This window comes from Eschscholzia californica, unplaced genomic scaffold (genome assembly GCF_041429995.1).
Source record: "Eschscholzia californica isolate CP2 unplaced genomic scaffold, dmEscCali1.0.p SCAF_1, whole genome shotgun sequence".
NCBI lineage: Eukaryota > Viridiplantae > Streptophyta > Magnoliopsida > Ranunculales > Papaveraceae > Eschscholzia > Eschscholzia californica.
The window spans coordinates 74,486,502-74,499,402 of NW_028238198.1; the positions used below are offsets into that span (position 1 = coordinate 74,486,502).

Below are 12,901 nucleotides of genomic sequence, written 5' to 3' on the forward strand. Positions count from 1 at the left end.
TCCTCCAGCATGTTTTCTCTCTCCTTTAGCATGTTTTCTCTCTCTGCCACCTCGTTAAAACAAGCCACATCATCGTCTTCACCGACAGGCCTTCAAACTTTTTTTTTTTTCTCTCTCTCTTTAAAAAAAAAAAAAAAATTTTTTAAGATTCTCTCCTCTCTCTCTCTCTAAACTCCGGCGAAGGGGGTTTCCCTTCGCCGGAGTAGGTCGAAATCGACCTTGAACAGATCTGTTCAAGGTCTGTTCGTGACCTTGAACAGCTCAGTTCGTGACCTTGAACAGCTCTGTTCAAGGTCAGTTCGTGACCTTGAACAGATCTGTTCAAGGTCGATTTCGACCTACTCCGGCGAAGGGAAACCCCCTTCGCCGGAGTTTAGAGAGAGAGAGAGAGGAGAGAATCTAAAAAAAAAAAAAAATTTTTTTTTAGAGAGAGAGAAGAGAGAGAAAAAAAAAAAGTTTGAAGGTCGCCGGCCGGAATTTGGCCGGCCGGCGACCCTGTCAGTGAGAAGATGATGTGGCTTGTTTTAACGAGGTGGCAGAGAGAGAAAACATGCTGGAGGAGAGAGAAAAGATTGTGAAGAGATAGAGTAACGGTGTTATAACGGAAGGGGGCCATATGGGTATTTCTCGTAAAGTAGGGGGCCAGGCGGGAAGCTGGTCACAAAGTTGGGGGCCATTAGGGAAATAACCCTAAATTATATATAATGTTTGTCAAATTTTGAAAACATTTGAAGGTTTTGAGTAGTTTGGTAAACTTATCAAGGCTACTGTTTTGGGTGAAAAACTACATGTAATGGTAAATAAATAATACACAATTTATGTGCACTTATACGTAAATTATATACATAATGGTAAGAACATGAAGATATACGTAAATTATATATACTTTATTGCAAAGTACACGAGATTTGATAATAAAGCGAAGTATTTCTACTAATGAAATGAGTACTGTTTTGGTGTTAAAGCACGGGTAATGTTCTATAAATTACCCATAATTTACTATAAACTGTGGTAATTTAGGATAAAGTACATGTACTGTAAATTCTGTTATGAGTAACCTACGGAAGAACAAATGTTTCATAAATCCGTACGGATTGAAAACCAGATCTAAAGAAAAAAATGAGAATATCATTAAGCTTAAACTACAAATCTAAAGATATCTGCTATGATGATTGATTGCAATAATGTCAAACTCGAGTTGAAGGATTAAACATCAAGATCAAAAACATAAATGAAATTTTAAGAGAGAGAAAGAAAATAAACATCAAACATTCGATTGATGATTGATAATCTGATCTCACGAAATATCACAAACAACAGAAGATTAAACATAGATCTAAAGAAATATGATATTATCACTGGATGCAAACATAACATACTAACTTTGAAGGAATCATTGAATAAGGAATAAACATAAAGATCTTAAACAGTTATGAAAATTTTAGGGTTTTAGTTATGAATCATTGAATAAGGAATAAACATAAAGATCTTAAACAGTTATGAAAATTTTAGAGAGAGAAAATAAACATCATACATTCGAAGTTAATGATTTAGTAAACAGATCTTATAGATATGTATCATAAATCTGATACGTTTTATAATAGAGCGAAATAATTAGAGTTTTAGTTATAAGAAGAATTATTAGATATTAACAATGGTGTTTATAAAGATTTCGAAAGTAATAAACCTGATAAATGATGAATTTGGACAGCAATATAATGTAGAAGAAGAAGATTTTCTGAGTTTAATGGAGGTTTGTCAACTAAATCGGTTTTAGAGAGATCAAATAAAAAGTTTCCGTTACTGAAAATGATGAAGATATCCTTACTTTGAATAGAAACATGATTGGAGAGAAATATGGGAGATAATAATGAAGATATCCTTACCTTGAATAGAAACATGATTGGAGAGAAATATGGGAGATAAATATGGAAAAAGATATGCATAGATTTCGAAGATAAATCAGTTATAAAATATGGAAAGGTTAGATTAGGGATTATGAAATAATATTTATTCTAGAGATTTGTGTTTTCTCTCTAGATGAAACCAAATGGACTAGATCTCCATTTATATTATTTTTTTGGTTTTAAAACCCTTTATAGGATTAGAGAGGATTATATCTACTATTAGGACTCGTTTTTTGGACTATAAGCCCAAAAATTCTATTTTTTTATAGATTTGGCATACGTGTCCTAAACTCTCCAAACTATTATGTTGAATTTTTTGAGAAATCAGTATACAATCACAAAGAATTTCAAATAATGAAAAAGCTAGAAAATTTAATAATTCTTGTAGAAAGTATATATCACAAAAAGAAGTCATTATTGCTTTTCTTCGAAAATTAATAGAGATTAAACACATATTATTAGAGCCAAATAAACACATTCGTTCACAAAGAAGATTAGGACAACTTCCTGATTTGTTGCATATTAGATCAATAGTACTAAAAACAACAAAAAGAAACTAAACTAAAGTAATATATCTACTTACTAAGAACACTGTTATTAGTGTGTGTCAATTTTTTGGGGGGTATACGAGAGGAAACATTTAAGTGTGGCATTCATAACTTGTTCTAAAATTAAGCAAATTTTGGATTTTCACTTCCATGAGATCGAACCTAAGATCTCCAGACTGCGGAAAGGGTGCCCAACCACTAGACCAATAAAACGTAGACTATAAAAGATTTGCTAATCTAACTTGTTTAACACCGAAATAAATGTAATACATAAAAAAGTAATTGATAATATGTAACCACGCTTTAATGTGTCATTCTCTACCGAATGATCATTATTTGCATGCAAGTAAAACTTTTATGTCCTGTGGAATCATGAACTGTGACGCCCCGTGTCCTAAAATAGACACGACCACGCCCCGGCAACTCACAGACGAGACAAAAATCCGACAGAGTCTCCTCTGTAAATCGAACCGGTCGCACCTGTAAACCTGTCATGCAAACCATACATTCGCATATACAAGAATAAACTATAAAGCGGAAGCTAAACAAACTCAACTCAGTTTCGGGTCGAAACCCGAACCACAAAAATACAAACGCCTCATAAAACGCCGATACAACTTATAAACAACTCTAAGTGTTACGTATATACATATTAAAGTTTGATTTTCTGCAATAAATACATAACTTTAAAATAATGAGAAGCCAATAAACAAAACCAAAGACAACGACATAACCCTGCTAGCCTCGTCAGACAAGATCACTGGCTGGAATACACACTCCGCCTCGAGGCTACAATCAAGAACCTGCACACTGACAACTGGTAGGGGGTCAGAATACTCACCGACACGAGTTATTCTGGTAGAAGACGAATCCAAAACCCATCACGTTTTCAAAAGTTAATTTAATAAGTTGTAAACATCATGACAAAACGAGTTATCAAACCAGTTACAGTATATACTATATACAAAACCATTTTCCTTAATCTAGCAAGCAATAGCAGTGATTAGCTGCCCACCCATGGTGCGCTCCCAATAAGAGGAGAGTACCTCAGGAGAACCTAGAGTGCGTTAGATAGATACCAGCCCATTTATGGCACTAGCTAATGCACTACGTCTCCTCGAGAAAGAGACTTACCCCTAGCCGGTAAGTCCCTCTCCCACTAAGGGACTCCGCAATCATTGAAGAGTTTACCTCATGATACATATATACCTTAAGTATCTAAATACGTTTTTGATCACCGAGTTCGAATAAGAGAGCCGTCCCCCAATACCCATGGAAGGACCTGAACCTCATTCTCTTCGGTACCCTGTCATGCATCTAATGCGATCTTTCAAAATCAGTTTCATTCATATATCAAAACCAATATTCATATTCGATTCATTATCTTATCAAACACGGAAGTGGAACAACCAAGAGTCATATCGCCACAAAGCAGAGGGATACCCAATCAATGTCACCTCCCAGACGAGCGGTCAGGAGTACGTCCCTGAGCCTCGAACTGGAGGCACGAGCACCAATGGCCAGCAAGTGAAGCACTCTACTCCCAGAGGTCTCATGACTAGTGTCGCCCACCTCACCGGTCTCACACGGATCACAACCGTGTCCACATGTCATCCTACCCTCAATGGCTACGTGCCCATAGGTTGACATAATCCGCAGTCGGGTACATACAAGAAAATCCCAGTAGTTCACAATTATCGTAAAATCAGTTCGAAAATATTTCTCATATCGCATCAAAACATTTCAAGCATATTTCAGTTCATCACATAAATCAAGTTTCATGCTACCTAAACTCTAGTTATAATGGCGCATATATAACTATAGAATCTAGCATATTTCATTATCTATAAAACCATGCTGGATAAATGATTCAGAACCCCTACCTCAGTCCTTGCATCACCAAAGACCCCCCCGCCTACCAGACGACCAAGTTCCTCCTCATTCGCATACTCTGGGATAAGGAAGAATAACCAAAACCGAAAAGAAACATTATGTTCTTATACTAAGAACCTTCGTAAATAAAAAGAATCATTAAAACAAAACCATGAAAACTTAAAAGCAAATTCGCTAACTTCGGAAGACTTCAATTATCTATCGAATCGATCTCTAAATTCGCACCTATGTCTCCTTAATATCGAAAATGCCTACGAACCAATCAACCAACTTCTCATACATAATATTTCTCATTTTAGAGTCTCCATAAGCTGACAAATCATATAATGAACCCCATAGTATAAAACTATAACTGAAATTGTCCATTTATATGAAATATGATAAAATTCGGGTAACTATCTCTATTCCAATTCATTTCCAAACTATTCCAAATATGAAATTCGAGCCGTAAAATAATTCGGCAGCACCCCGTCTATATATGGTCACCCCAAAATAGTTCATAACATTCTAAACATGATCCTGAACATAAACCATTAGAAGAAATCGAATAATAATCATCTAAATAGCTCCAAATTTCGATCCCAAATGAAATTAGTCCAACTGTACAGTTATCGAAAAAACCATCCAATAACCATTAAATTTGGACGAAATTGAAAATTCTGAACGGATAGATATGTAGAATAAGTCGAGTGGGATTACCTGGAAGAAGTTTCATGAAATTTCGACTAATATTCGCGAAGAAATCGACGACAAAAGTTCGACCATTAAACCACCCATTTTCTCTCATCTCTCGGCTCCATGTGTGTTTCCAAATTGAAATGAAATAAGTGACCTTACTTGATAAAGAATGAGTTATAAAAGGGAGGGTGGGTTTTGAGTATAAATGAGAAGTGGGCTCCACATTTAATATAAAATAATTATAAATTCTCCCCCCCCCCCCCCTTCCCCCCCCCCCCCCCCCCCCCCCCCCCCCCCCCCGTCTCTCCCCCGGCTGCATGCACAAAATGGTTGGGATTCATTTAAGCCCATGCCACATGTCGCAATATAAGGTGGGCAAAATTACTTAGTTCTTTTTAAGTCCCCTGAGTTCAGTCTACATTACAAAATACCCCCTAAATTGTTCTCTTTGCTGATTTAGCCCCTCTTTTGACTTGACTCAAATGTCAAATAGTCCTTCAACTAACCTTGAAACATGGGATGTTACATGAACCCAATGATTCATGAATCTATAGCATTTGGTGACCAAGCAAAAGCTTACTATCTAATTATTAAATTACGTGACTATGGTGGTTATCACATCTTCAACGTAACAATGTCATTATAATGAATATCACAGATCGTAGTCATATTTCTAAAAATAATGATTTAAAAATATGGAAGAAACGTTTTCAAAAAGAATGATTTATGGAAAAACACGGTCATTTGAAAATAAAACGAATTTCTGAAAAAAGCTCATAGGTTTATGGAAAAATGGTCTTATGAAAAAACAAAATTTTGACGAAAAAACTAATTTTGAAAAGGACAAAAAAAAAAAATCAAAACAATCATTTTATGAAAAAAAGGATTATTAAAAGAATGAGTGTTTACGGTGATTTTGTGATTGAAATTTGGGTGTAATGATTTGAAATGTTTTGTCCCTTGTGATCAACTATGATGATCACAATCTCCCGCACCAGATTAAATCCTTAGATTGGTACTTCCTCTCTTCAAAAATTATGATTGTTCCTTCTAAACGTGGTTACTTTCTAACATTCACCCCTCACCTATAAAAAAACCATGAAACCAGGCATAAAATTTATTTTGAATTAACAGAGTTTAAAACATTCTAAAGTTCTTTAATACTTATTAACGTTGGAAAGATTTTCAAATTCAAGTACCTCCGATCCAAAAAGGGAATTCTTTCCAAGACGTTTTGTCTATATTGTTGGTAAAATAAACAAGGCGAGTTAATGTCTTGCAGAAAGAGATCACTCGTCTCGGTTCAATCAAATTATCTTATGTTCTCCAACTTATAATTATATATTTTTTTAATGTTATTCGTATTAATTGGAAATTTAAACCAAAATACTCACAATCTGTTTTAAACATAATAATTTGGATTATAGATACAAAGCGAGTTGTGATTAATTTTAAGAAGCAGCTACCAATAACGAAATTCCATCTGTGAGAATAACAATTTCAACAAAAAGGAAAATTTGTGAGAATAACAAAAGAAGCATATATTGACTCTGTGAAACTGCATAAGAGCCCCACAAAACTTAGGGGGGGGGGGGGGGGGAAGTGGATAGGGATTTAGAAGGACATTCGTGAACAAAATGTCTCGTAGACATTTCAAGATGTTTTAAGACATTTAGAGACATTTGTCTGTAGACAAAATGTCTTTGTGGACATTTTAAGACATTTGATTCATAGACAAAATGTCTTTATGGACATTTCAAGACATTTGGTTCATGGACAAAATGTTTTGGAGACATTTCAACATATTGAATCCATGGACAAAATGTGTAGAAGATATTATTGTTGTTACTTTATTATTATTATTATTATTATTATTATTATTATTATTATTATTATTATTATTATCTCATCATTAGTGACAATTAGTACACATTTATTATTTTAATATTATCATTATCGTCTAATCATATGAAATAATATATTTGTATCACTATTTCGAAAATATATTTTTTTTACTTTTGTAGACATTTGTGGATATCTGTGGACATTTGATGGACAATTTGTGGATATTTATTATTTTAATATTATCATTATCGTCTAATTATATGAAATAATATATTTGTAGCACTATTTCGAAAATATATTTTTTAACTTTTGTAGACATTTGTAGATATCTGTGGACATTGGTGGACAATTGTGGACATTTATTATTTTAATATTATCATTATCGTCTAATTATATGAAATAATATATTTGTACCACTATTTCGAAAATATATTTTTTGACTTTTGTAAACATTTGTGGATATCTGTGGACATTGATGGACAATTTGGGGACATTTATTATTTTAATATTATCATTATCGTCTAATTATATGAAATAATATATTTGTACCACTATTTCGAAAATATATTTTTCGACTTTCGCGGACATCCTTAGATATATTTGTTGACATTGATGGACAATTGGTAAATATTTATTATTTTATATATATGAAATAATTTTATTATATTACTATATTATTGTATTATTATTAATATAGTAATATAATAATAAGATAATATTATAATAATATAATAATAGTATAATAGTATAATATAATAATATGATAATAATATCAATATTACTATAATAAAGTATTATAATAATAGTAATTATTTTATAATATTCCTTACTGAAATGTCCACAAATGTCTTCCATATTTTGAGAGACATTTTCTCTCCAAAAGCTCTCCAAATTTACACTAAAATGTCTCTAATTGTCCACAAAACCAATTTGTCTTGAAATGTCCATAACTTCGTGTCAAAAACGAATAACACAGACATTTCAGGACATTTGAAATGTCTCAAACGAATAACACGGACATTCAGAAACATTTTAAATGTCCCTAACCAATAACACAGACATTCGGGGACATTTTAAATGTCCCCAACCAATAACACAGACATTGGGGGACACAGTCATGTCCCCCAATGTCCACAACCACTACCCCCCTTAAAGTCTGAAAGTACATAATTTTGGGAAGGATATGACATGTCACCTACCCGCACATTAGAATTTATATGACTAAATAACTTTAAGAAGGATATGAGATGTCACCTGGCCGACCCACACATTAGAATTTATAGAACAAATTTCTTATTGATGCGTACAACCACGGTAGTGGGAGAAGAAGTGGAACGGCCCCAACCCCTCTCAAAAAACAAGAGATAATCGAAGAATTGAGAATCCCTTAAAGGTCTTAACTAGCTAGCTTTGGTATACATTTGACATTCTAAATTATTACAAGAATTGGGAATCCCTCTGTTTTGTTTTCTATTTTAATATTATTCGGGAATCTAGTTGAGAAAAAGATCTCCGAACTATATTTGCGGAAAAATTAAAGAGATAGCTTGTTATAAGTCAAAATTACCATGGGATATCCTAACTAAAATTTTGTGGAAAATTTGCTTTTTAATTCTTACCTTGCTTGTATATTATAGAATTCTTTCATTCACTATAACTAAAAAGGATAATGGTACTCAGACTCCAAAAGTACAGACAAAGTCAAGAATGTAAGCATTTTGAGAGTGTGGGTTTTATTCACCTTTACCAAAATAAAAGTGATTTACAGATCTTTAACCAAATAGTGCCTACTTTCTTGACTTTGTCTGTACTTTGGGAGTCTGAGTAGCATTATCCAACTAAAAAGTGCCCCTACACACAAAAATTTCTAGCCTTGCCACTGCTTTTCATTTGTTTTTTTCATTTTCCAAATAGTCCTTATGCTAATGTTTATGGAATTGAAGTTCAATATTGTTTTCAACTTTTGTTTTTTTTATCCTAAATGTGTTTACATAGAACTAGAATTCATTTATTTATTTGTTGTAAAAAATGTAATTCTGTTAGTAATTAAGTTTGTATTGTCAGGGTCGGCCCAAGTAGTTGGGGGGCCTAAAGCAAGATAAAATTTGAGGCCCTTTATACACTAAATAGGTTAATTTCCACTAAAAAATCCCTTAATGGTTGATCAATTATTTTCCAACTAGTCGTATTATTAAATTCTTCGTTGACATTATTGTTCTCGATATCTTCATCAATGTTCTCTTTCTTTAGTTCTTCGCTAACATTTTCGTATCTATGTTCTTCAATTATAGCTACGTTTTTTGTGTTCTTCATTTATATTGTGACGCCCAACGTTATCACAGACAAATCTATTCGACCATATTTCCACTACTAGATTCTTCAATCGCAGTTGTGAGTTCTTCAGTGGAATTATTCTCGAGTTTTGTAGTTGTCGTAAAAATACTTAATAAGGAAATAATTTTGAGATTTTTCTAATATTTACATTCTTTTTCTTTTTCTCTCTTAGGATGTCCTGATTTGTAAGTACGCTTCATTGCTACACTAAATATCAATAAAATAATTTAGATACAATGACAAAATTTAGACCTAAAATAGAAAAAAGTTAATAAAAACACAAATAACTATTGTCTTATTAGATAGTCGAATTATATAGATTTAATTAATATCATATAAATAAAAAAAATCTAGTGTTACCGTAACAAGTTTTACATATTTGTTGCATAAAATATAACATTAAAAGATTTAACAGAGAACACACCTTGTAAGTTGTAACTATAGGACAAAAATCATATAATATAGCTAGTAGATGGTACTGTGGCGAAATCTATTTTAACTATGAAATCAAATTTTAAAATAATTCTCACAAAAAGCGATTAAAAAAGCTAATAAATAGAAAAATAACATAAAAAAGAGCGGAACAAATCTCTGAGAAGGTGAGAAAAAGAATGAGGGAATGGACGTTGGGCCCAAAATAAGTGGCCGGTCAATCAATGCCTGAAATTATAAACCCAGTCCAAAGCGTCAGACCCCTACTGGAAAGTACCGTAACCCCCTTGATTTTTCATCAAATTTACGGAAGCTGCCACTCAAATTTTCCGGGCGAAAATTTCAGAATTTTACTTTCTCTCTCTACTCTTTTACTTTCTCTCTCTAATTCTCTTTCCAGATTCGTTTATTTATTTAACCAATTCCTATTTTCTCTCCAATTTTGAAATTTTCTCTCCAACTTTAAACCAATTTCAATTTTTTCTCTCTCCAATTCCTATTTTCTTTCCATATTTTAACCTATTCTGTTTCCAACTTTTAACCAATTTCGAATTTTTCTCTCCTAACTTTCCAAATTATTTATATAACCAGTTCCTAATTTTTCTCTCTAATTTAGGGATCCAGATTTATTTCTTTTGTTTTTTAATTTTCTCTCACACATATTTCTCTCTCCAATCTCAACAAATTTTTCTCTTTAAAAATCTCTCCCCAATCTCAACAATTCCAGATTTATTTCTTATCTCTTTACATTTAAATTTTCCTCATTTTTTTGGTAGTTTTTCATTTAAATTTAAATTTTCCTCATTTCGAATTTTTCTCTCCAACTTTCCACATTTATTAATTTAACTAATTCCTAATTTCTCTCAAATTTTAACCAATTTCGATTTTTCTTGGTTATGTACTAATCACTTTTGTACTGGGAATTTACTTGCGTACCGGAATTATTCTGTGTACTGGCCATTTGGTTATGTACTACACATTTTTCTACTGGAAATTTTCTTGTTTCCTGGAAATTGTTCTGTTTACTAGTCATTTGGTTAGGTACTAGACATTTTTGTATTGAAAATTTTCTTGTTTCCAGAAGATTGTTCTGTTTCCTAAAGATTGTTCTGTTTACTAGCCATTTTTGTATTGGAAATTTTCTTCTTTCAAGGAAATTGTTTTGTTTCCTGAAAATTGTTCTGTTTACTAGCCATTTTTGTACTGAAAATTTTCTTGTTTCCAGGAAATTGTTCTGTGCACTGGCCATTAGGTTAATATACTAGACATTTTTGTACTGGAAATTTTCTTGTTTCCTGGAAATTGTTCTGTGCACTGGCCATTTGGTTATGTACTACACATTTTTGTACTGGTAATTGTTTTATGTACTGCACATTTCGTTATGTAATAAACACTTTACGAATTTCTCTCTAGATTTTTCCTATTTTCCCTCTCTCTAAATTTTATTTCTTTTTCGTATTTCCTATTTTTATTTTTATTTTATTTCTGTTTAAACATATTTTCTCTCTCCAATCTTACTACTTTATTTTTCTCAAACATTCTTGCCTTATATGTTGGTAGATTTTTCAAAAGATTTCCACATTTCCTATTTTTATTCTTTTTATATGAGAAGTCGATAACCTTTCAAAAAAATTTCCAGTACAAGAATATAATCGATTTCAGAATAATTTACAGAAAACTTTTTAGAGAGAGATATTAGAAGTTGATAAACTTTTAGAAAGAGAGAGAGGATGAAGATAATCAACTTCGGAATATTAGTTTAGAGAGATAGAGGAAGAAATTTCAAAAAAAAATTTAGAGGGAGAGAGGAAGATTAGTGTATAGAGAGAGAGAGGAAGATTATGTATAGAGAGAGAGGAAGAAGATAATTAACATCCATGATTTTCTGAGGTTTTAGAGAGAGAAAGAAAACGAGAAGAGACTTAGCCGGGATCCCAAATTTGGTTCCAAATTTCGAATTTTCAAACCAAGGGCAAGAGGGGGAGACAAAAAAAAAGAAAACCAGGAAACAATGAGTTGTCCTGACATTTAGACTGGAAACTCATTTATGACCGAAAATGGTCTGCACGCCTTCTCTTCAAAAAAAAATTGGATCCCTCACTCATTTTTCCAAAACTAATATGTGAGAGATTACCGTAAGTCTCAGGGAGAGAGAGTATAGTTTAATATAAGAAAATTGGGTTTTGCCTTAGGTTTTAGGTTGAACAAATAATTTGAGTTTGCCTTTTAGGTGAGTATTACTTCTCAATTGCAATTCGGTTACTGGGCATTGGCACTGTGTTTCGTTCTCAATTTCTTAGGCAGTAGCCGCAGTACTTGTTTGAATTCCCAGCCCAATATATTAAGCAGCAGTTCCTTCAATAATTGTTTGAGTTAATTTCTATATGGCCCCCTACTTTGTGACCAACTTCCTTTATGGCCTCCTATTTTCTGTAAACCTAAATTTGGCCCCCTATTTTCATGTAAATGTCATAACTACCCCTCCCATTAATATAATTTTAAAATAAATTTAGTTAGGAAATATTTCTCTCCACCTCACTTCCATTTCCCTCTTTCCTCATCTCTCTCTCTCATAACTAAAAAAAAAAGGAAATATTTTTTTTTATTTAAACTCTCCTCTTTCTCTCTCTAAAAAAAAGAAAAAAAGAAAAAAAACTCACTTCAACATAAAAAAAAAAAATTTTAAAACTCTCCTCTTTCTCTCTCTCTCCTCTCCTCTCTCTCTCTAAAAAAAAAAAAAAAAAAGAAAAAACTCCCATCTCTTTCTCTCTAAATATTCCGGCGAAGGGGGGTTCCCCCTTTGCCGGAATATTTAGAGAGAGACAGAGGATGGAGTTTTTTTTTTTTTTTTATATAAGAGAGGGAGAAAGAGGAGAGTTTTAAAATAAATGTTAAAAGGTCGCCGGGCCGGGAAAATTTTCCGGTTGGGCGACCTTCGTCGGAGAAAGGAAAGAGGTGACGTGGTGGAGAGAGATGAGGTGGGAGGAGAGACATGTGTAAGTGGAGGGGGGATGTGAGGGTGGAAGTGAGGGTGGAGAGAGGATATTTCTTAACTAAATTTATTTTAAATTATATTAATGGGAAGGGTAGTTATGGCATTTACATGAAAATAGGGGGCCAAATTTGAATTTAAAGAAAATAGGGGGCCATAAAGAAAGCTGGTCACAAAATAGGGGGCCATATAGGAATTAACTCTAATTGTTTTTTAATAGTGCCTATAAACGAATGTTATTTGGGGGCCTTGTCCAAATGGAGCCCAAAGCA

General features: G+C 32.9%; 1 long non-coding RNA gene across 1 annotated transcript; it reads right to left on the reverse strand.

Moving 5' to 3' along the window:
• Positions 1 to 3,050: 3,050 nt before the first annotated feature.
• LOC147569086 (uncharacterized) lies at positions 3,051 to 5,165 on the reverse strand. The gene is made up of 3 exons (XR_015231192.1): positions 5,048 to 5,165; positions 4,339 to 4,406; positions 3,051 to 3,272 (listed from the first exon to the last, which is right to left on the reverse strand). It is a non-coding gene; the product is annotated as an uncharacterized LOC147569086 (long non-coding RNA).
• Positions 5,166 to 12,901: the final 7,736 nt, after the last annotated feature.